A 23,184-nucleotide genomic window follows, 5' to 3' on the forward strand; every position below is an offset into this window, starting at 1 on the left:
TACATGTTATCTTCCTTCTATACATGTTATCTTCCTTCTATACATGTTATCTTCCTTTTATACATGTCATCTTCCTTCTATACATGTTGTCTTCCTTTTATACATGTTATCTTCCTTCTATACATGTTATCTTCCTTCTATACATGTTATCTTCCTTCTATATCTGTCATCTTCCTTCTATACATGTTATCTTCCTTCTATACATGTTATCTTTCTTCTATTCATGTTATCTCCCTTCTATACCTGTCATCTTCCTTCTATACATGTTATCTTCCTTCTATACCTGTCATCTTCCTTCTATACATGTTATCTTCCTTCTATGCATGTTATCTTCCTTCTATACATGTTATCTTCCTTCTATATCTCATCTTCCTTCTATACATGTTATCTTCCTTCTATACATGTTATCTTCCTTCTATGCATGTTATATTCCTTCTATATCTGTCATCTTCCTTCTATACATGTTATCTTCCTTCTATATCTGTCATCTTCCTTCTATACATGTTATCTTCCTTCTATACATGTTATCTTCCTTCTATGCATGTTATCTTCCTTCTATACATGTTATCTCCCTTCTATACCTGTCATCTTCCTTCTATACATGTTATCTCCCTTCTATACCTGTCATCTTCCTTCTATACACGTTATCTTCCTTCTATACCTGTTATCTTCCTTTCATATCTGTTATGTTCCGTCTATACCTGTTATCTTTCTTCTATATACAATACAATACTTCATTTGGACATGATACGTAGTTGTACCAGGAATTACAGTAGTTGGGTGGACATGCCACAGCGCCTTGTATACAGATCATTATGGACAGGCTTAACATTAACTTAAGATTAACTAAACAATGATATATTAAGTGCTAAAAATTGCAATAAATAATTTCAACTTGAAGTACAAATGAGTATTTTAAACAACGAAATTTGAACATTTATATTAAGAAGCATTATAGTTGTACATATTTGTAGCATAACAATGTATAATTAACAAAATGATTAATATACTTTTTGAAGTGCAGAAACAGGTCATATGGTCATTAGATAAGTTTCTGTACATTCAAGTCAATGGATTATTCTATTAGGTTATGTAATTAAAAAATACATAGTTTGATAGGGTCACAGGTTACAGTTTTTTTAAATAGTTATTCAGTATATAGTTGTGGGTGAGTAAGTATATCTGTTATCTTCCTTATATATCTGTTATCGTTGTAAAATTCCTTATCGTGAGATTTTTCTTATGAGTCAGCCAGCAAGACGGTGTTGCCTGGGATCCAGCTAGCAGACCTGAGGTTACCCTGGGCAAGGTGGGGCATGGCAGGGTTGAACTGGGCATGGTAAGGCAGGGTAGAGCATGGCAGTATGGGGCAGGGTGGGGCATGGCAGGGCGGAGCATGGCAGGACTGAGCCTGGCTGGGTGGGGTATGGTAGGATTGAGCATGGCATGGTGGAGCATGACAGGACGGAGCATGGCAGGGTAAGCAAGGCAGGATGGCGCATGGCAAGTGGGGAATGGCAGTATGGGGCATGGCAGGGTGAACTATGGCAGGATGAGGCATGGCAGTTTGGAGCATGACAGTATGGGGCATGGCAGGACCGGGCATGGCAAGGTGGAGCATGGAAGGGCAGAGCATGGCAAGACGGAGCATGGCAGGGTGAAGCATGACAGGCAGGGCGGAGCATGGCAGGGTGAAGCATAACAGGTAAGGCGGAGCATGGCAGGGTGGAGCATGACAGGCAGGGTGGAGCATGACAGGCAGGGCGGAGCATGACAGGCAGGGTGGAGCATGACAGGCAGGGTTGAGCATGGCAGGGTGAAGCATGACAGGCAGGGCGGAGCATGGTAGGGTGGAGCATGACAGGCAGGGTGGAGCATAACAGGCAGGGCGGAGCATGGCAGGGCGGAGCATGACAGGCAGGGCGGAGCATGGCAGGGTGGAGCATGACAGGGAGGGTGGAGCATGACAGGGAGGGTGGAGCATGACAGGGAGGGTGGAGCATGACAGGGAGGGTGGAGCATGACAGGGAGGGTGGAGCATGACAGGGAGGGTGGAGCATGACAGGGAGGGTGGAGCATGACAGGGAGGGTGGAGCATGACAGGGAGGGTGGAGCATGACAGGGAGGATGGAGCATGACAGGGAGGGTGGAGCATGACAGGGAGGGTGGAGCATGCGTCTGCTAACATTTAACACTTGTTGCTCAGAGTAATGTTATTAAGGACTGCACGTTCTTTGGATTTATTCTTATTATTAAAAAACTGTTTGTAGTCTGTGGCATGCAAAGAGTACGTAACCTTTATTCGGCGCATGTACACATCCTCATTTACAGGCTATATTCCCCAACCAGCGAACCAGGGGACTGAGGGTTGGCGAAGGGGCCCCGTAGTTCAACCAGTACCCAGGTTCCAGCCAATGAGAAGATTGTTTTGGTAATCGCAGAGGTGATGTGGGTACCACTCTCCTGTCTGCCCTTGTCATTCCCATTCTAGAGCTGGTTGAAGCACGGTCTGCTCTCTAGTGGCTTCTATTCTGCCTTGCTTACTGTGGAGTGCACTAATACCTATTGTTGTACATAGTGTATATAGTGTACATACTTCTGTTCTAAATTGGTGAAGAATAATATGTCAAAAGTTTTTCTGCTGTGTTTATTTTGTTCCCTTTACACCCAAGATAACAGGCCATTGGGAATCCTGGGTTGTAATATAGTCTCTCTCACACCATAGATCTCAGTAATTCTGGACTTCGTAGAGCTCAGTAATTCTGGAATTCGTAGAGCTCAGTAATTCTGGACTTCGTAGAGCTCAGTAATTCTGGACTTCTTAGAGCTCAGTAATTCTGGACTTCGTAGAGCTCAGTAATTCTGGACTTCGTAGAGCTCAGTAATTCTGGACTTCGTAGAGCTCAGTAATTCTGGATTTCGTAGAGCTAAGTAATTCTGGACTTCGTAGAGCTCAGTAATTCTGGATTTCGTAGTGCTCAGTAATTCTGGATTTCGTAGCGCTAAGTAATTCTGGACTTCGTAGAGCTCAGTAATTCTGGATTTCGTAGAGCTCAGTAATTCTGGATTTCGTAGAGCTCAATAATTCTGGACTCCGGACTCTCACAACTCTCAGATTCCACTAAATTTCTCATAAATGGTGAGTTGGTAATAACCTGATTAAAATCCACCTCTAACTTATGCTCTCTAGTCACAAGTTCGTAATTACTTTGTTTATTTTCTTGATATAAAGCTACGCTGCTAAAATGAAGAAATAAACAATAATTGCCGAGGCAATTTGTAGCCATCTTGATAGGCATAAATTGATAAATGAATCTCAACACGGTTTTACTAAGGGGCGTTCCTGTCTTACGAATTTACTAACTTTTTTCGCTAAGGTGTTTGATTAGGTAGATCATGGTAATGAATATGATATTGTGTATATGGACTTCAGTAAGGCTTTCCATAGAGTTCCACATCAGAGACTTTCTAGAAAACTTAAGGCACACGGAATAGGAGGAGAAATTTTTTCCTGGGTAGAGGCGTGGTTGACAAATGGACAGCAGAATGTTTGCATAAATGTGGAGAAATCAGAATGGGGGTACGTCACAAGCGGTGTTCCACAAGGGTCAGTGTTAAGCCCTTTGTTGTTCATAATTTACATAAACGATATAGATGAGGGAATAAATAGCGACATAAGCAAATTTGCTGATGACATCAAAATAGGCCGTCCAATTCATTCTATTGAGGACATTAGTGCACTCAAGGATGATTTGAATAGACTTATGCAGTGGTCGGAGAAGTGGCAGATGCAGTTTAATATAGACAAATGCAAAGTGCTAAATGTTGGAAAGGACAATAACCATGCCACTTATAAACTGAATAGTGTAGATTTTAATACTACTGATTGCGAAAAGGATTTAGGAGTTCTGGTTAGCAGTAATCTGAAACCTAGACAACAGTGCATAAGTGTTCGCAATAAAGCTAACAGAATCCTTGGCTTCATATCAAGAAGTATAAATAACAGAAGTCATCAGGTTGTTCTTCAACTCTATATATCCTTGGTTAGGCCTCATATAGATTATGCTGCAGAGTTCTGGTCACCATATTACAGAATGGATATAAATGCACTGGAAAACGTACAGAGGAGGATGACAAAGATGATCCCATGTATCAGAAATCTTCCCTATGAGGATAGACTGAGGGCCCTGAATCTGCACTCTCTCGAAAGGCGTAGAGTTAGGGGGGATGTGATTGAGGTGTATAAATGGAAAACAGGAATAAATAAAGGGAGTGTAAATAGCGTGCTGAAAATATTCTCCCAAGACAGGATTCGCAGCAATGGTTTCAAGTTAGAAATGTTCGGATTCAGGAAGGACATAGGAAAGCACTGGTTTGGCAATAGAGTTGTGGATGAGTGGAACAAACTCTCAAGTACCATCATAGAAGCTAAGACGTTGTGTAGTTTTAAATATAGGTTGGATAATTATATGAGTGGGTGTGGGTGGGTGTGAGTTGGACCTGACTAGCTTGGGCTACCAGGTCTGGTGCCGTGCTCCTTCCTTAAGTGGAAGTGACCTGACTAAGTGGTCAGTGTTCTAGGCCGGGGGGGGTGGCATGGACCTGCTTCGCATGGGTCAGTAGGCCTTTTGCAGTGTTCCTTCTTTCTTATGTTCTTATATTCAAGGACATTAGCGTCCACTGAGGCAATATAATTCTTCATAAATTGTCGACCACAGCTTGGACGACGATATATTTCCACGAGATGCAGTCTAGCGAGATACATGTTAGTGTTGAACACGTGTGTTCACCACTAAGGTGGTGTGCCCACACTGAGGAACAGGAAGCAACCAGACTTGATCCTAAGAAAAATAGAGATGGTAGTCCCAGTTCCTGGCATCATAAGATCTTCACCAGTATCAAGGCATCACCGTGGAAGCTTCTTACCTCAGAATCGGTTAGACTAAAAAAAAAATTGTTGTAATAAAGTTGAATATATCAGCAAATTGCTGCTACCTAGTCAGATGATAATTTAAACCCATTCAGTTTCTCAGAGGAATTTAAATCTACGGTAAGACACACCCAGAGTTCAGTAAAGACAAGTTTTAAAGAATGAAACACTTACATAACATCTACAAACCTGTCAGACACTGCAACTTCTTGGGATCTTAATACTTGGGAATTCTTCGCTTGCCTAATTCTTGGGCACGACCTACTTCCACATTGAACAAATGTTACACCACCTATGACTGCTGCACCTCTCCTGCCAACGGTTTATAAGCTGCTTCTCAGCACGTATGCCGTATTCTATTCAAGATTGATGGACTGACCACATCGACTCAAGGTTGAGGGACTGATTACCTCATTCTCCTCCTGTTCTTCAAGTTTATCCTTTGTATGGACTGATGAAGCCACTGTGTGGCGAAACGTTTCCTCAATAAAGATACCCAAGAGTTGCACATGTGTCTAATTTATCAACATGTCGGTTCTCTGAACCATTCATCTACAAACATCATCATAACATGCTGAAACTTTTATTGAAGAAACGTTTCGCCAGCCATTGGCTCCTTCGGGCGAGTACAGAGGAAAATGGTGGAAGATGAGGAGTCAGAGGTAATCAGTCCCCTCAGCCTGAAGTCCATCAATGTTGAGAGCTGCATAACATAAGAGCGGAAAAGTGGCTTATATACAGCAGACAGGTAAGTTGAAGCAGGAGTAGGCGGAGTCACAAGTAGAAAAATCCACTAGCCTAAGTAGATTAAGCAAGTTTTGAAAAATTCCCTCTATCAAGAGAGCAAGATGTTGCTGGCTGGCGAAACGTTTCCTCAATAAAAATTCCCAGATGTTGCACAAGTGTCTTTTCTCAACCATTTATATCACACTTATGCAGCATATAGGAATCTTTATTCAGGAAACGTTTCGCCACACAGTGGCTTCATCAGTCCAATACAAAGAGGAAGGCGTAAGGAGAGGAGGAGTATGAGGTAATCAGTCCCTCAGCCTGGAGTCGATGTGTTCAGTCCATCAGTCTTGTAGAATGTACAGCATAGGGCCGTAGACGTGGCTTACATACTGTAGTCAGGTGAGGCGAATCAGGAGGAGGCGGAGTCATAGTGGAACCATCCACTAGTCGAAGTAGGTCTTCGTCCAAAGGTTGAACAAGTGTTGAAGAATTCTTTGTAACAAGATCCCATGATGCTGCAGTGTCTGACAGTTGTGATGAATGGTTTGAAAAACCGACAAGTTGAAGATTGAGACACTTATGCAGCATATGGGAATCTTTATTCAGGAAACGTTTCGCCACACGGTGGCTTCATCAGTCCAATACTTCGACTAGTGGATGGTACCACTATGACCCCGCCTCCGCCTGCTTCACCTCACATCACTACAGTATATAAGCCACGTCTACGGCCCTATGCTGTACACTCTACAAGATTGATGGACTGAACACATCGACTCCAGGCTGAGGGACTGATTACCTCATACTCCTCCTCTCCTTACGCCTTCCTCTTTGTATTGGACTGATGAAGCCACTGTGTGGCGAAACGTTTCCTGAATAAAGATTCCCATATGCTGCATAAGTGTCTCAATCTTCAACTTGTCGGTTTTTCAAACCATTCATCACATTTATATCACAAACTTCAATTTTGACGATGACTGTACACAGTTTCTCGGGCAAGATAATGTTAGCAGGGCAGGTGAGTGGAGGGTGGGGGTGAGTGGAGGGAGGGGGTGAGTGGAGGGAGGGTTAGTGGAGGGAGGGGGTGAGTGGAGGGAGGGGTGAGTGGAGGGGGGATGAGTGGAGGGAGGGGGTGATTGGAGGGGGTGAGTGGAGGGTGGGGGTGAGTGGAGGGAGGGGGTGAGTGGACGGGGCGTGAGTGGAGGGTAGGGGTGAGTGGAGGGAGGGTGTGAGTGGAGGGGGTGAGTGGAGGGTAGGGGTGAGAGGAGGGTTGGGTGAGTGGAGGGAGGGGGGTGAGTGGAGGGAGGGTGTGAGTGAGTGTGGCACGTGGGTGGGTGAATGTGCTGGGTGAGTGGGATGATTGAAAGGGGCAAACGAAAGATGAAAATGTTAAGTGTCATTGTTATCAGGTGAGCGCCACTGGGCATAGTACGACAGTTGAAGCAACTCACACCTGCATGTTCCATGTAACTGCAAGTGGTGTGTGTGTGTACTCACCTAGTTGTATTCACCTAGTTGAGGTTGCAGGGATCGAGTCACAGCTCCTGGCCCCGCCTCTTCACCGGCTGCTACTGGGTCACTCTTCCTGCTCCATGAGCTTTATCATGCCTCTTCTTCAAGCTATGTATGGATCCTGCCTCCACTACATCACTTCCCAGACTATTCCACTTCCTGACAACTCTGTGAGTGAAGAAATACTTCCTAACATCTCTGTGATTCATCTCAGTCTTCAACTGCCAACTGTGTCCCCTTGTTTCTGTGTCCCATCTCTGCAACATCCTGTCTCTATCCACCTTTTCGATTCCTCTCAGTATTTTATATGTCTCAGTATTTTATATCCCTCCCTATCTCTCCTGTCCTCCAGTGTCGTCAGGTTGATTTCCCTCTGCCCCCTCTCTCAGGATCCGTTGAGATATGTTTTCTAGCCCCATTGCTCTTGAGGTATCTAGCTCACTCAGCAGCCTCTTCACTTCTTCCTCGGTTGTATGTATTGTGTCCAACACTTAATGGTGTACCCAACCTCCCCGTCTTTATGGAGTCCCTTCTGTCTCCTCTGTAAACACTTCTTTGAATCTGATGTTGGGTTCCTCAGCATGTGTGTATGTGCGTGTATGTGTGTGTGTGTGTGTGTGTGTGTGTGTGTGTGTGTGTGTGTGTGTGTGTGTGTGTGTGTTTGTGTACTCATCTAGTTGTATTCACCTAGTTGAGGTTGCAGGGGTCGAGTCCAAGCTCCTGGTCCCGCCTCTTCACCGGTGGCTACTAGGTCACTCTCTCTGTACCGTGAGCTTTATCATACCTCTGCTTAAAGCTATGTATGGATCCTGCCTCCACTACCTCGCTTCCCAAACTATTCCACTTCCTGACTACTCTGTGATTCATCTGTGTCTTCAACTTCCAACTGTGTCCCATCTCTGGAACATCCTGTCTTTGTCCACCTTGTCAATTCCTCTCAGTATTTTGTATGTCATTATCATGTCCCCCCTATCTCTCCTGTCCTCCGGTGTCGTCAGGTTGATGTCCCTTAACCTCTCCTCGTAGGACATACCTCTTAGCTCTGGGACTAGTCTTGTTGCAAACCTTTGCACTTTCTCTAGTTTCCTTACGTGCTTGGCTAGGTGTGGGTTCCAAAGTGGTGCCGCATACTCCAATATGGGCCTAACGTACACGGTGTACAGGGTCCTGAACGATTCCTTATTAAGATGTCGGAATGCTGTTCTGAGGTTTGCTAGGCGCCCATATGCTGCAGCAGTTATTTGGTTGATGTGCGCTTCAGGAGATGTGCCTGGTGTTATACTCACCCCAAGATCTTTTTCCTTGAGTGAGGTTTGTAGTCTCTGGCCCCCTAGACTGTACTCCGTCTGCAGTCTTCTTTGCCCTTCCCCAATCTTCATGACTTTGCACTTGGTGGGATTGAACTCCAGGAGCCAATTGCTGGACCAGGTCTGCAGCCTGTCCAGATCCCTTTGTAGTTCTGCCTGGTTGTCGATCGAATGAATTCTTCTCATCAACTTCACGTCATCTGCAAACAGGGACACCTCGGAGTGTATTCCTTCCGTCATGTCGTTCACAAATACCAGAAACATCACTGGTCCTAGTACTGACCCCTGTGGGACCCCGCTGGTCACAGGTGCCCACTCTGACATCTCGCCACGTACCATGACTCGCTGCTGTCTTCCTGACAAGTATTCCCTGATCCATTGTAGTGCCTTCCCTGTTATCCCTGCTTGGTTCTCCAGTTTTTGCACTAATCTCTTATGCGGAATTGTGTCAAATGCCTTCTTGCAGTCTAGGAAAATGCAATCCACCCACCCCTCTCTCTCTCTTGTCTTACTGCTGTCACCTTGTCATAGAACTCCAGTAGGTTTGTGACACGGGATTTCCCGTCCCTGAAACCATGTTGGCTGCTGTTGATGAGATCATTCCTTTCTAGGTGTTCCACAACTCTTCTCCTGATAATCTTCTCCATGACTTTGCATACTATACATGTCAGTGACACTGGTCTGTAGTTTACTGTTTCATGTCTGTCTCCTTTTTTAAAGACTGGGACTACATTTGCTGTCTTCCATGCCTCAGGCAATCTCCCTGTTTCGATAGATGTAATGAATATTGTTGTTAGGGGTATACATAGCGCCTCTGCTCCCTCTCTCAGGACCCATGGGGAGATGTTATCTGGCCCCATTGCCTTTGAGGTATCTAGCTCACCCGGAAGCCTCTTCACTTCTTCCTCGGTTGTGTGTACTGTGTCCTGCTCTTGGTGCCGTGCCCCACCTCACCGTCTTTCTGGAGCCCCTTCTGTCTCCTCTGTGAACACTTCTTTGAATCTCCTGTTGAGTTCCTCACATACTTCACTGTCATTTCTTGTTATCTCTCCTCCTTCCTTCCTTAGCCTGATTACCTGGTCCTTGACTGTTGTTTTGCTCCTGATGTGGCTGTATAACTGTTTCGGGTCAGATTTGGCTTTCGCTGCTATGTCGTTTTCATATTGTCGTTGGGCCTCCCTTCTTATCTGTGTATATTCGTTTCTGGCTCTACGACTGCTCTCTTTATTCTCCTGGGTCCTTTGCCTTCTATATTTCTTCCATTCCCTAGCACACTTGGTTTTTGCCTCCCTGCACCTTTGGGTGAACCATGGGCTCATCCTGGCTTTTTCATTATTCCTGTTACCCTTGGGTACAAACCTCTCCTCAGCCTCCTTGCACATTGTTGCTACATATTCCATCATGTCATTAACTGGCTTCCCTGCCAGTTCTCTGTCCCACTGAACCCCGTTCAGGAAATTCCTCATTCCTGTGTAGTCCTCTTTCTTGTAGTTTGGCTTCATTCGGCCTGGCCTTCCTGCTTCCCCCTCTAGTTGTAGCTCTGCTGTGTATTCGAAGCTTAAAACCACATGACCGCTGGCCCCAAGGGGTCTTTCATATGTGATGTCCTCAATATCTGCACTACTCTAGGTGAATACTAAGTCCAATCTTGCTGGTTCATCCTCTCCTCTCTCTCTTGTAGTGTCCCTTACGTGTTGTTACATGAAGTTTTCCAGTACTACCTCCAACATCTTAGCCCTCCATGTATCTTGGCCCCCATGTGGCTCCAAGTTCTCCCAATCGATGTCCTTGCGGTTAAAGTCAACCATGATCAGGAGTTTTGCCCTGCATGCATGAGGTCTTCTGGCCACTGCAGCCAGTGTGTCATCCATCGCTCTATTGCTCTCGTTGTACTCTTGGCTTGGCCTCCTGCTGTTCTGTGGTGGGTTATACATCACTGCAATTACCACCTTATGACCTCCAGAGTGAAGCGTTCCTGCTATTTAATCACTTTCTTCTCCGCTGTCTCCTCTCTCCAGCTCATCAAAATTCCATCGATTTTTGATCAGCAGTTCCACTCCTCCACCCCCCCCCCTGTTCCCTCTGTCTTTCCTCACGATCTGGTATCCTGTTGGAAAGATGGCATCTGCTATCATACCTGTATGCTTGGTTTCTGTGAGAGCTATGATGTCCGGTGATGCCTCTTTGACTCTTTTGTGCCACTCCTCCCGCTTATTTGTTATTCCACCAGCATTTGTGTACCATACCTTCAGTTTCCTTTCCAACACTGTGGTTTGGGGCGCCTGAGAGGGTGGGAGACGTGGCCGCATACTGTGGGATTCTATAGCTGGGTTTTGGGTGGAAGCTGTGGGTATGGATTGTAGTGTGTGTTGGGATGGTGTGATAGGTTGTGGGGGTCTGAGGATAGTTGTGTGTCTGCTTACCCTTGCTGCTCTGTTCTGCTCTGACTGACCTCTGCTGGTTCCATCCTTGTCTCCTTTCCTAGCTCCTTTCGCTTTTTTGTCCTCTCCCTCAGCTGCTGTCGTTCTGTTTGTGTTGTGTCTCTGTCTAGGAACACCCTCTTGTACTCTTCCGAGTATTTCAACCGTAGTTTCTCTTGGAGGATCCTGTTCCACACTGTTTCTGTCCTGAGAATCAGCTTGATCGGTCAGTTTCTTCCCTTCAAGTACCCCCCTATTTTCTGAAAATTTACAATCTCGTCCATGTCTTCTTCACCTATTTCCGTGATGATTTTCTCAGTCTCCTTTCTTTCTTCCTGCGGTCTTTCCATATGTGTCCTTTCCTCTCTCTCCTGAAACCCATGGATAAACACTGATTTTGCCCTTTCCTCCTCCCATTGCCTCTCCCTCTGTGACTCTGGATCCTGTCTGCATGTGGTCATTTTCTCCCTTGATTTTTCCAGTGGCTCTTGGTAGCATGGTTGTGCCTCAGCATTCGACCTATCACCCTCTCCATCTGCAACCAGCTGTTCTTCCCTTTCACTCCTTGGCCCTTCTTGGCAGGCTGATATGAGCTTAGCATAATTCATATCTCCTTCCTTCCTGTTCGGCCTCTCGGCTTCATATGCTGTGTCTTCTCTGGTCACTGACCCTTTAACTCGCTTCAGCCTGTTTAACTCAACTTCTAGGACCCTTATTCTGGCTACTGCAGTTTCGACTTGTGCCTCCCAATTCTTCGTCTCCTTCTCCAGCCTCTTTTCCAATTTCACTCAGAGATTTCTCCCTTTTTTTCAGAAAGCTCTTCTAATTTTCTCTCCCACTCTTGTTCCATCCTTTTCCACTGCTCCTCCATCCACTCCTCCCTACCAGAACCATTCTCATCTGATCCCTGGGTCCAGCGAGTCCCCTCCATTTTGTTCTTTTTTCTTTTTTGAGTGAGAGAGAGAGAGAGAGAGAGAGAAGCGAAGGGCAGAAGGAGAGAGAGAGGGGGAGAGTGAGAAGGGAAAGGGGGAGAGAGTGAGAGAGAGGGGGAAAGAGAGAGAAGGGAAGGGTAGGAGAGGGGGAGAGTGAGAAGGGAAAATGGGGAAGAGAGAGAGAGAGAGAGAAGGGAAAGGTAGAAGGAGAGAGAGAAGGGGAGAGTGAGAAGGAAAAAGGGGGAGAGAGAGAGTGAGAGAGAGGGGGAGAGAGAGAGAGAAGGGAAAGGTAGAAGGAGAGAGGGGGAGAGTGAGAAGGGAAAAGGGGGAAGAGAGAGAGTGAGAGAGAGAGATAGAGAGAGAGAGAGAGAGAGGAGAGAGGGGAGGGAGAGAGGGGGCAAAGAGAGGGGGGGAGAGAGGGGAAGAAAGAGGGGGAGAGACAGGGGAGAAGGGGGAGAGAGGGGGAGATGGAAGAGAGAGAGGGGGGAGAGAGAGGATAGTGGGAGAGAGAGGGGAGAGAGATGGGAAAAGGGAGAGGGGAGAGAGAGGGGAGAAAGATGGGAAAAGGGAGAGGGGAGGAGGGGAGAGAGAGGGGAGAGAGAGGGAGGGAGGTTTAGAGGGTCACTTCACAGGAAGGTGTGAATTCCTGTGTAGGTGTGTGTGTGCCCCCACTTCTAAGTATTCATACTGCTAATAAATGCCGGTAGTAATACCAGTAATTTTAAAGCTTACCAAGTACTTCTAACACTTATCGATTCTACTTATAAAATACAGAAAGTAGCTAGATTGTAAAATTTAGCTTGTGTCAGCTTAAGTGTCTGACGTTATCCCTCACTTCCGCTTTACACCTTGCACTCTCCTCTATGCTATTTCTACTCTAATTCTGGTAATAGCTTGCAGGAGTGAGTGACCAGTATCTAACAGTGATGCAAGACCAGAACTCAACCCTGCAATATGCAACCTCAATAGGTGAGCAATACCTGTGCTGGCAGCGGTGCGATGACAGGTTGCCAGATGCTGATGACGTAGTCATTGTACATAGGCCTTCTATCACTATTTTGAAAATCCTTCACCCGTGATGTTTATAACCATATATGCTCATACATCCCGCGTTCCTCAAGTGATTTCACTTTTCACTTATGACAGAATACACTTCACATTCGGTGTTACACTTTATATGTATAATGGCATACAACTGTTGTGACGTCACTGCCTCAGCAGGCCTACTACTGCCACCTTCCCTTTTTGTATATTTTATTTTTCCTTTCCCCTTTTGATTATTAACTTTTTCACTCTCACTGTATGCTGCCCCACATTTCACTTGTTAACCAAACGCTGGTAATTCTTGAACACCCGCTTCCACACTCACTTTGATCTTTGTATATTTGTATCTGTGTGGCAGCAGTGCCTGCTAGCCCCCTAACGGTTTGGCCCTTTGAAATATTAATGATTTCAGGCTTCCTCTCGACTTTTTTTTAACTAATAACAGTAGTTATCACTCGTAGGATTGTTCACTGACGTTGTCACTACCACTGATTACTGCTAGCAGTTACTGCACTAAGGTTCTCAGAGCCTTGTGCACCCACGTCTGCGGGACAGTGTGCCTGTGTGTGTGTGTGTGTGTGTGTGTGTTTGTTTGTCCGTGTGTGTGTATGTTTGTGTGCGTGAGTGTGTACTCACCTAATTGTGGTTGCAGGGGTCGAGACTCAGCTCCTGGCCCTGTACAGAAGTGTGTGTGTGTGTGTGTATGTGTGTGTGTGTGTGTGTGTGTGTGTGTGTGTGTGTGTGTGTGTGTGTGTGTGTGTGTGTGTGTTTGTTTGTGTGTGTGTGCGTTTTGTTTGGTAGTGCGTATATGTGTCTATGTGTTTGTGTGTATGAGTGTGTGTGTGTGTGTGTGCTCACCTATTTGTGGTTGCATGGGTCCAGTCACATCCTGGCCCCATCTCTTCACTGGTCGCGACTAGGTCCACTTCCTCTCCTTATATCTATGTATGAATCCTCCTTCCACTATATCACTCTACAGGTTGTTCCACTTACTGATAAATTTAATGCTGAGGAAATACTTCCTGACATCCTTGTAATTCATCTGAGTTTTCATCCTCCCAGTTGTGGCCCCTTGTTCTTGTGTCCCATCTCTGAAACATTCTATTCCTGTCCACCTTGTTAATTCCTCTCAGTATGTTATACGTCGTTATCATGTTCCCCATATCCTTCCTTTCCTCCAGTGTCGTCAGGTGGAGGGGTTAACGTTTGCAGCAAGACTATTCCTTAGCTAAGGAATAGTCTTGTTGCAAACCTTTGCACTTTTTCCAATTTCTTGACGTGTTTGACCAGGTGTGGGTTCCATACTGGTGATGCATACTCCAATATGGGTCTAACGTACACAGTGTAGTGTCGTGAATGACTCCTTAGATGCTGAAATGCTCTTCTTAGGTTTTCCAGTCGCCTGTACACTGCAGCGGTTATTTGTTTGATGTGCGAGTCACGAGATGTGTTCGGTGTAATGATCACCCCAAGATCCTTTTCTTTGAGTGAGTTTTGCACTCTTTTACCCCGTAGCCTGTACTCCATATGCGGTCTTTTTTGTATTTCCCCAAGCTTCATGACATTGCACTTGGTGGGGTTAAACTCCAGGAACCATTTGTAGGACCAGGCTTGCCACCGGGGCCCAGTCATAGACCAGACCTCCCTGTAGGGTCACTGTCCCCGTGGCCTGGTCCCAGACCAGACCTTCCAGGAGGGTTACTCCCCGTGGCCTGGTCCCAGACAAGACTTCCCTGCATGGTCACTGTCATCGGGCCAGGTCCCTGACTAGGCCGCCCTGGACAGTAACTCCACAGAATTTGTGACACCAACTGTAGTATATTGAAGAACTAAACCCATGTGGATAAACCAGTGCATGGTGACTTGATCCACCGTCCACCAATCATGGAGTGAAATTCTACTGTGGCAGCCAAGCTTCCCTGTCACCTATACTTCCTGGTTCACTTGATTACCACTCACCAGACTCGTGACTACTAGCACGCTGGTTGTAATGAAGCAACCTCAGTCTGTGTGAACAGCATCTGCACAGCTAATATTGACGTGAAGCATGACTGCAGTGCTGGGGAGGTGTTACTTCAGCACCCCAGCACTGTTGTCATGACCTGAAGCATGACTACAGTGCTGGGATTGTTCCTTCAGCGCCCCAGAACTGATGTCATGACCTGAACCATGACTGCAGTGCTGGGGTGATAGTGCTTCTTCACCCCAGCACTGACGTCGATGTCGTGATCTGAAACATGACTGCAGTGCTGGGGTGATGATGTTCAGCACCCCAGCACAGCTGTCATTGTTGTGGGGAGTGCATAAAGGACCAGAAGGCGACTTCGTTGTGCACTGGGTGTAGTTTTAATAGGTAGCAATATGTCCATCTGCCAAGCCGAGGTCCAGATTTCAACCACACTTCTCTCAGCTAGAGATGTGAGTGAATACCACTCTGAAGGGATCACAGGGTACACTTACTAACCGTCATACCGGTTGTTACAGTTATAATACATTGACAGCTTGATCATTGTACGGTGTCTACCTCGACATATTGTCACAAGCAGCGTGATATACAAGACTGTTATGATGAGGCTTCTCTTACAGACTCCTGCCTCTTCATCCAGTGGAAATTATGTTTAGCACCTGTGAACCTGCACTCATTATGTATTTGAAATGTAAACCGATCATTATATATATATATATATATATATATATATATATATATATATATATATGTATATATATATATATGTATATATATATATATGTATATATATATATATGTATATATATATATATATATATGTATATATATATATATATATATATATATATATATATATATATATATATATTTTTTTTTTTATTATCACACCGGCCGATTCCCACCAAGGCAGGGTGGCCCGAAAAAGAAAAACTTTCACCATCATTCACTCCATCACTGTCTTGCCAGAAGGGTGCTTTACACTACAGTTTTTAAACTGCAACATTAACACCCCTCCTTCAGAGTGCAGGCACTGTACTTCCCATCTCCAGGACTCAAGTCCGGCCTGCCGGTTTCCCTGAATCCCTTCATAAATGTTACTTTGCTCACACTCCAACAGCACGTCAAGTATTAAAAACCATTTGTCTCCATTCACTCCTATCAAACACGCTCACGCATGCCTGCTGGAAGTCCAAGCCCCTCGCACACAAAACCTCCTTTACCCCCTCCCTCCAACCCTTCCTAGGCCGACCCCTACCCCGCCTTCCTTCCACTACAGACTGATATACTCTTGAAGTCATTCTGTTTCGCTCCATTCTCTCTACATGTCCGAACCACCTCAACAACCCTTCCTCAGCCCTCTGGACAACAGTTTTGGTAATCCCGCACCTCCTCCTAACTTCCAAACTACGAATTCTCTGCATTATATTCACACCACACATTGCTCTCAGACATGACATCTCCACTGCCTCCAGCCTTCTCCTCGCTGCAACATTCATCACCCACGCTTCACACCCATATAAGAGCGTTGGTAAAACTATACTCTCATACATTCCCCTCTTTGCCTCCAAGGACAAAGTTCTTTGTCTCCACAGACTCCTAAGTGCACCACTCACTCTTTTTCCCTCATCAATTCTATGATTCACCTCATCTTTCATAGACCCATCCGCTGACACGTCCACTCCCAAATATCTGAATACGTTCACCTCCTCCATACTCTCTCCCTCCAATCTGATATTCAATCTTTCATCACCTAATCTTTTTGTTATCCTCATAACCTTACTCTTTCCTGTATTCACCTTTAATTTTCTTCTTTTGCACACCCTACCAAATTCATCCACCAATCTCTGCAACTTCTCTTCAGAATCTCCCAAGAGCACAGTGTCATCAGCAAAGAGCAGCTGTGACAACTCCCACTTTGTGTGTGATTCTTTATCTTTTAACTCCACGCCTCTTGCCAAGACCCTCGCATTTACTTCTCTTACAACCCCATCTATAAATATATTAAACAACCACGGTGACATCACACATCCTTGTCTAAGGCCTACTTTTACTGGGAAAAAATTTCCCTCTTTCCTACATACTCTAACTTGAGCCTCACTATCCTCGTAAAAACTCTTCACTGCTTTCAGTAACCTACCTCCTACACCATACACTTGCAACATCTGCCACATTGCCCCCCTATCCACCCTGTCATACGCCTTTTCCAAATCCATAAATGCCACAAAGACCTCTTTAGCCTTATCTAAATACTGTTCACTTATATGTTTCACTGTAAACACCTGGTCCACACACCCCCTACCTTTCCTAAAGCCTCCTTGTTCATCTGCTATCCTATTCTCCGTCTTACTCTTAATTCTTTCAATTATAACTCTACCATACACTTTACCAGGTACACTCAACAGACTTATCCCCCTATAATTTTTGCACTCTCTTTTATCCCCTTTGCCTTTATACAAAGGAACTATGCATGCTCTCTGCCAATCCCTAGGTACCTTACCCTCTTCCATACATTTATTAAATAATTGCACCAACCACTCCAAAACTATATCCCCACCTGCTTTTAACATTTCTATCTTTATCCCATCAATCCCGGCTGCCTTACCCCCTTTCATTTTACCTACTGCCTCACGAACTTCCCCCACACTCACAACTGGCTCTTCCTCACTCCTACAAGATGTTATTCCTCCTTGCCCTATACACGAAATCACAGCTTCCCTATCTTCATCAACATTTAACAATTCCTCAAAATATTCCTTCCATCTTCCCAATACCTCTAACTCTCCATTTAATAACTCTCCTCTCCTATTTTTAACTGACAAATCCATTTGTTCTCTAGGCTTTCTTAACTTGTTAATCTCACTCCAAAACTTTTTCTTATTTTCAACAAAATTTGTTGATATATATATATATATATAAATTGTGGGACCCATAGCCTCGGAGAAGTGGATAAAAAGGCTTCAAGGAAGAATATTTGGATTTCTTCCTGAAGCCATTTGAATATTCCACTTCCCCTACCACCCCATCTTTTGAACTATTTTTTTTTTTTTTTTTACCAATAGGAATATTTTATTACATAATATGGCACAGAAGATTTAAGAGATACATTGTTGATATAAAGGTGGCATATACGGTACATGTTGTTACGTGTGTATCACCGATTATAAGGCGAAAATCTCATCCAGCTCCTCAGAGCTGGGGCGTGTGCCCAAAATGCAGCATGCATTACCCCTTTGAACAGCCGCACTGAGCCGCTGGAACAGAAAACTAGCTGCCCTGGGATCCCTAGTTACCCTGATGAGTCTTTTTCCCAGCTCCTTAAGGAAATTAGATGCACTCTTTCCCCATGAGCCAAGGGTCTCTGAGCCTATGGGAACAAACATATAATGATGGGCAAGTTCTCCATATTTTCTAGACTTTTGGGACTCCCTAAAGCTGGCAGCTGCCCCTCCTTCCTCCCTGGTGTATTGGAGATAGGTATCAGCCAAGGTAGATGCACATGTATAGTCCCACACCACCTGCTTCCCATCTGTCCAGGCTTGAAGGGTGATACCATCTGGACGCTTCTGGCTGCCATCAGATCTGCATAGTTGGGGTGGCTCCCTTACTGCTGGGCATCCAGCTGTTGTGAGGCTCCTCTTGATAATGTTATTAACCTCCTCATGTCTTGCAATCTTTCCCTCGGATTTACGGCACACAAGACCATGGTACCCGAATCGGTCTGCTGCTTCACTGCCACAAATACACCTGTGTTCGGCGAGAATAGGGGCGGCAAGTCGAAGGGCAACACCGATGCGGATGGTCTGTGGGTCGAGGCGTGTGCCAAGGCTGGAGTTGGGAACAGCCAACAGAAAGTCCCCAGCATGAGGGGCTCTCACTGCCAGGAGGCGGGCTCTATCCTTCCCTGACACACTCTGAAGCATCGTTGAGGCTATATTTTCCACTATTGGACCATCCCAGTGCGATTGTTTGTAGTTGTTGGGGGGAGTAGGTCTGGTTTCTGAGCCCGTTAGATTATCCCAGATCATTGCTCCGTCAATGAATTTTTGGTCCTGGGCTCCAATCTTGTCCCTAAGATGTTCAGGGAGAATCGCTGCTACAAGCTCTCTGGATGCAATACACGAGGACAGAAAAGCAGGTAACGCAATCTGTGATGACTTGCGGACACCAATGCCTCCTAGTCTGACTGGAAGTGTAGCTTGGTTCCACTGCCCGTCTTCTAGAGTAAGGTTAAGTACTTTCGTAAAAATCTGCCTCAGAATACTGTCATATTCGTGCAGTATAGGGTTATCATATGAAGGTGCACATCTTAGGAAATATGTCAACCTGGGCAGACTCAAGCACTTTGTGAGAAGGTACAAGGCATCGTGGGTGTCCAGATTGCCTATTCGTTGTTCCATTCTCCTTAACTCTTCCAATTTCTTCCTGAGAATTGTGTCAATGGCATTGCTTCCCAGAGGTGCTCCTAGCAAGACACTATTTGTGGGGGCAATGACTGCTGCTCCTGGTAGTTTTGATCTCACTGCATTTATCACTTGTTGACTGACTGAGATGATTTCACATTTGGATGGATTCAGGATGAGACCCATTTCCTGTCCCCGTGTCATTACCTGTGTAAGGTCATGTAGGAGGGACTCCTTTGTACCTGCTAGTGTGCCATCATCTAGGAACCAGATGTTTAGCTCGCTGGTCAGTCTGACTGTGATTTCCCTAACTGCAATACAGAAGAGAAATGGTGCAAGAGGATCTCCTTGTTGGACACCCTCCGATGATGTGATTTCATGCTCTCCAAAGAGAAGCATTGATTCCTTGCTATACCCAGCTGAAACAAAAGGGAAGAGACCAGGGAAATGTTCTTGTACTGCTGCTAATACCACGTCTCTTTTCAGGAGATTGAACGCATTCTTGAAATCTAATTTTACCACTGCATTGTCCTCAGGCAGGTTGTTGATATATGCCCTTGTTGCATGAACCGCTGCTTCACTTCCTTGAGAGACCCCAAAGCCAAGCTGGTTTGGTTGAAGCATCAAGGCTGCCTGTGCACGAATACTTCGGACAGCAGCTTTGGATACGAGGCGGCGTAACGTGTTGCCTACTGCAATTGGCCGAATTCCTCCATCCTTCTTTTTAAGTGCACAAAGTGTTGCACCAAAAAAGAAAGGTCTAATTTCATCAGGAATCAGACCAGCCAAGGAATTGTTGACGAACCTTGTGATCTCTGAAAGCAGTGTCTCTGCAATTTCCCCAATAACTGGATTAACCATTTCCTTTAAATGCTGTGGCCTTATTCCAGTGTAACCCCCAGCAGAGCCAGATGGGAACGACATTATTGCTTTGTAAATGTCTGAGTCTTCCACAATCAATGGTTCCATAGTGGGGACAGAGGTGTTGGAACTGTTGGTGCCACTGGTTTCCCTGGCAGGGTGCTTTCCTCTAAGTGCTTCAGCCGTGTCAGCATCCCTGGGAGCAACTGTATCTTCACTGGTAATAATTCTGATTGCCCCCACTGTGTTGCCCTCTTCAATTTTCTTGCTCACCTGGACTCTGACTTTTTCACTGTCAGTAGAGTGAGTGGGGGTTCTGCCTCTCCCTTTTTTGTGTTGACGGGGAAGGTGAATGAGGTTATCAACTCTAGGAAAATCTCTTAAGGATTTAATTATCATTGAGGCTAGCCTCTTTCCCCTTCTTTCCGGCACAGCTAAGCAGACATTGCCAAAAAGTAGCAGGTTGTGCCATGCCTTGATGGTTGGTGGAGCATTTAAGATAGTGGAACCATCGTTTACTTTTTTCAGGAGGTCTGTAAGTTTCCCAGCTGCGTGTGGACGGGCTGCTTTGGGAATATGTGTGAGTGTCCTCGTACCTGTTGCTTTGATTGCTTCCAAGAGATTGTCTGATGAGATAAAATCTGTTGGAGTGGGTTCAGGTGCCTGAGGTGGCTCTGGATCATCACTTTCCACAGGAGGACATCCTGAACCAGGGCAACTACCGTGTTTGCGGAGGAAACCATTAGAGTTGAGACAACGAAGCTGTAAGCATGACCGACACTTGCCTCTCCTAGTATTGCCAGCCGTGCCATTTCCCTGGCTGCTTGCTTCCTCCTGGTTGGCATCCATCTGCTAAACTAGACAATAGGAGTGGAATATGACATGCTGGGTGGGTATGGTGCGTGGGAGGTAGTGAACTTGACCGTGGTGGCCTGGTGGAGTTTGAGGGGCCGGGAGGGGAAGGGGAAAACTTCCCTTGGGAATTAGGTGGGGGAGGCGCAGGTTGAGTGGGGTTATCCCGGGGAGTACAATACACATGGACTTGCACACTATATATTGTTCACACTGTCTTACAATACACATAACTTTATTTGTTTCCCATGTACACTATGAACAATGTGGGTATGGGCACTGCTGAACCAATGTGTTCACTCACCATCTAGTTACACATCCCACCTCTTCCACCCACCCCCGTGACGTGGGGGTGGATGCACTGACTGGTCACTCCCTCGTTAACATTAATTTCACAAACATTTCCACGTTAACTAGAAGCATGGTGCATGGTGCTGGATATACATGTTTTTATAAGAGCTTTTCGAGGTTTGTATGTACGATAATCTTGGCCGGTACTCATAAACAGTGTAGGCCTTGTACTCCCCCACACCTCCACCGGCCGTCTTCCTCACTACCACCACCACTCGCCAACATTCACAAACTGCACAGCATTTCCACAATTTACCTTGAAACGGTGCTTTGAAATGTCTTCTCGCTTCACTGGTTTTACACGATGGTAGGATTGCTGGTGTTTTTTCTGTCTCATAAACATGCAAGGTTTCAGGTACGTCTTGCTACTTCTGCTTACACTTAGGTCACACTACACATACATGTACAAGCATATGTATACACACCCCTCTGGGTTTTCTTCTATTTTCTTACTAGCTCTTGTTCTTGTTTATTTCCTCTTATCTCCATGGGGAAGTGGAACAGAATTCTTCCTCCGTAAGCTATGCGTGTTGTAAGAGGCGACTAAAATGCCAGGAGCAAGGGGCTAGTAACCCCTTCTCCTGTATATATTACTAAATATGAAAGGAGAAATTTTTGTTTTTCCTTTTGGGCCACCCCACCTCGGTGGGATACGGCTGGTGTGTTGAAAGAAAGAAAGAAAGATATATATATATATATATATATATATATATATATATATATATATATATACACTTATAATCTGCCGTCTTTATATATAAAAGCTGTAATTATATAAAGGAATCCGAACTGAACTTTTACAGTCATATTTTTTCCTTGAAATATAATTACCGAATAATATAAAAAAACTGTAGTGATAAAAGTATCTTGTGAGAACAACAAAGCTCTTTATGGCATGTTAACGGAGAGAGACTGAGAGAGGTGGAAGTCTTAACTTTCACGTACATGGTCAAGCTCTCAGCGGTTTTCCTGGACCACTTTACATAAGCTGCCGTAACTAATATGGCAGTAAAATGCCATATCGACCCAGCAACCTTGTAGTAACTGAAGACTTGTCTCTTCTGCAGACCCGGGGCTGCCAAGTCAGCCCCCAGCACGCCCCAGACGGAGCAGAGGATCGTGCCTCGACCCCTGCCTCGGCATGACACCTTTGTGGCTCCCGGCGTGCCTCCAGCTGTGCCCGCCTCGCCCAACTTTAGACCTATGAAACTCAAGACTACCTCCTTCTCCAAGACCAACAGGTGAGTCTCGTAGTCCGTTGTGTTCTTTCATGGAGCCACAGGTAAGTCCTAGTCTATCGTCTCTACCAGGAGACACTAGCTCTAATCTTACTAGGAGACACAAGCAAGTGTTCTAGGTGTTCCTTAGACAAAGTGAGTGTTTTCTCTGTGTCGTACTGAGTATGTTAAGTGTTCTAGGTGTTCCTTAGACGAAGTGAAAGTTCTATCAAAGTGTCGTGCTGGGAACGTTCTTCCGAGCCACAGATGAGTCCTGTCAGAGACCTCAGCGCCATGTACTCCAGGACATAAATGATAAAGTTAAGTGTTTATCCTGACCGAAAACTCAATCATTTTCTCGGTCATCTCACTCACACATTTACTCTCGAAAGCTATACTAATTTTTAATTGTCGTTACATAGTAAGTCTGCCTACCAGTCAGTGTGAGTGGGACGCTCTGGGTACATCCAGGTTTCAGTATAAATCATGGTAGTATGCAGTCACGATTTTTTACGGTTAAAATCTGAGACCACAATGCAATCGCTAACTGTAGCAACACACACACTCAACCTGGGATATGCTGATAGGTTAATTTGTAGGTCTAACATCACCAGAATAATGAAAAACAGAGGAGACATGATCATGATTCATGAAATGCAC

At 45.3% G+C, this 23,184-nt stretch overlaps 1 long non-coding RNA gene across 1 annotated transcript in view; it reads left to right on the forward strand.

Annotated features, from left to right (window-relative positions):
• LOC138852619 (uncharacterized) overlaps window positions 1-22,542 on the forward strand; it is a 463,917-nt gene extending 441,375 nt beyond the window's left edge. Inside the window, exon 3 of the long non-coding RNA XR_011391918.1 lies at window positions 22,375-22,542. This is a non-coding gene — a long non-coding RNA (uncharacterized lncRNA). The remainder of the gene's footprint in view (window positions 1-22,374) is intronic.
• The last annotated feature ends 642 nt before the right edge of the window (window positions 22,543-23,184 follow it).

This window comes from Cherax quadricarinatus, chromosome 12 (genome assembly GCF_038502225.1).
Source record: "Cherax quadricarinatus isolate ZL_2023a chromosome 12, ASM3850222v1, whole genome shotgun sequence".
Classification (NCBI taxonomy): Eukaryota; Metazoa; Arthropoda; class Malacostraca; order Decapoda; family Parastacidae; genus Cherax; species Cherax quadricarinatus.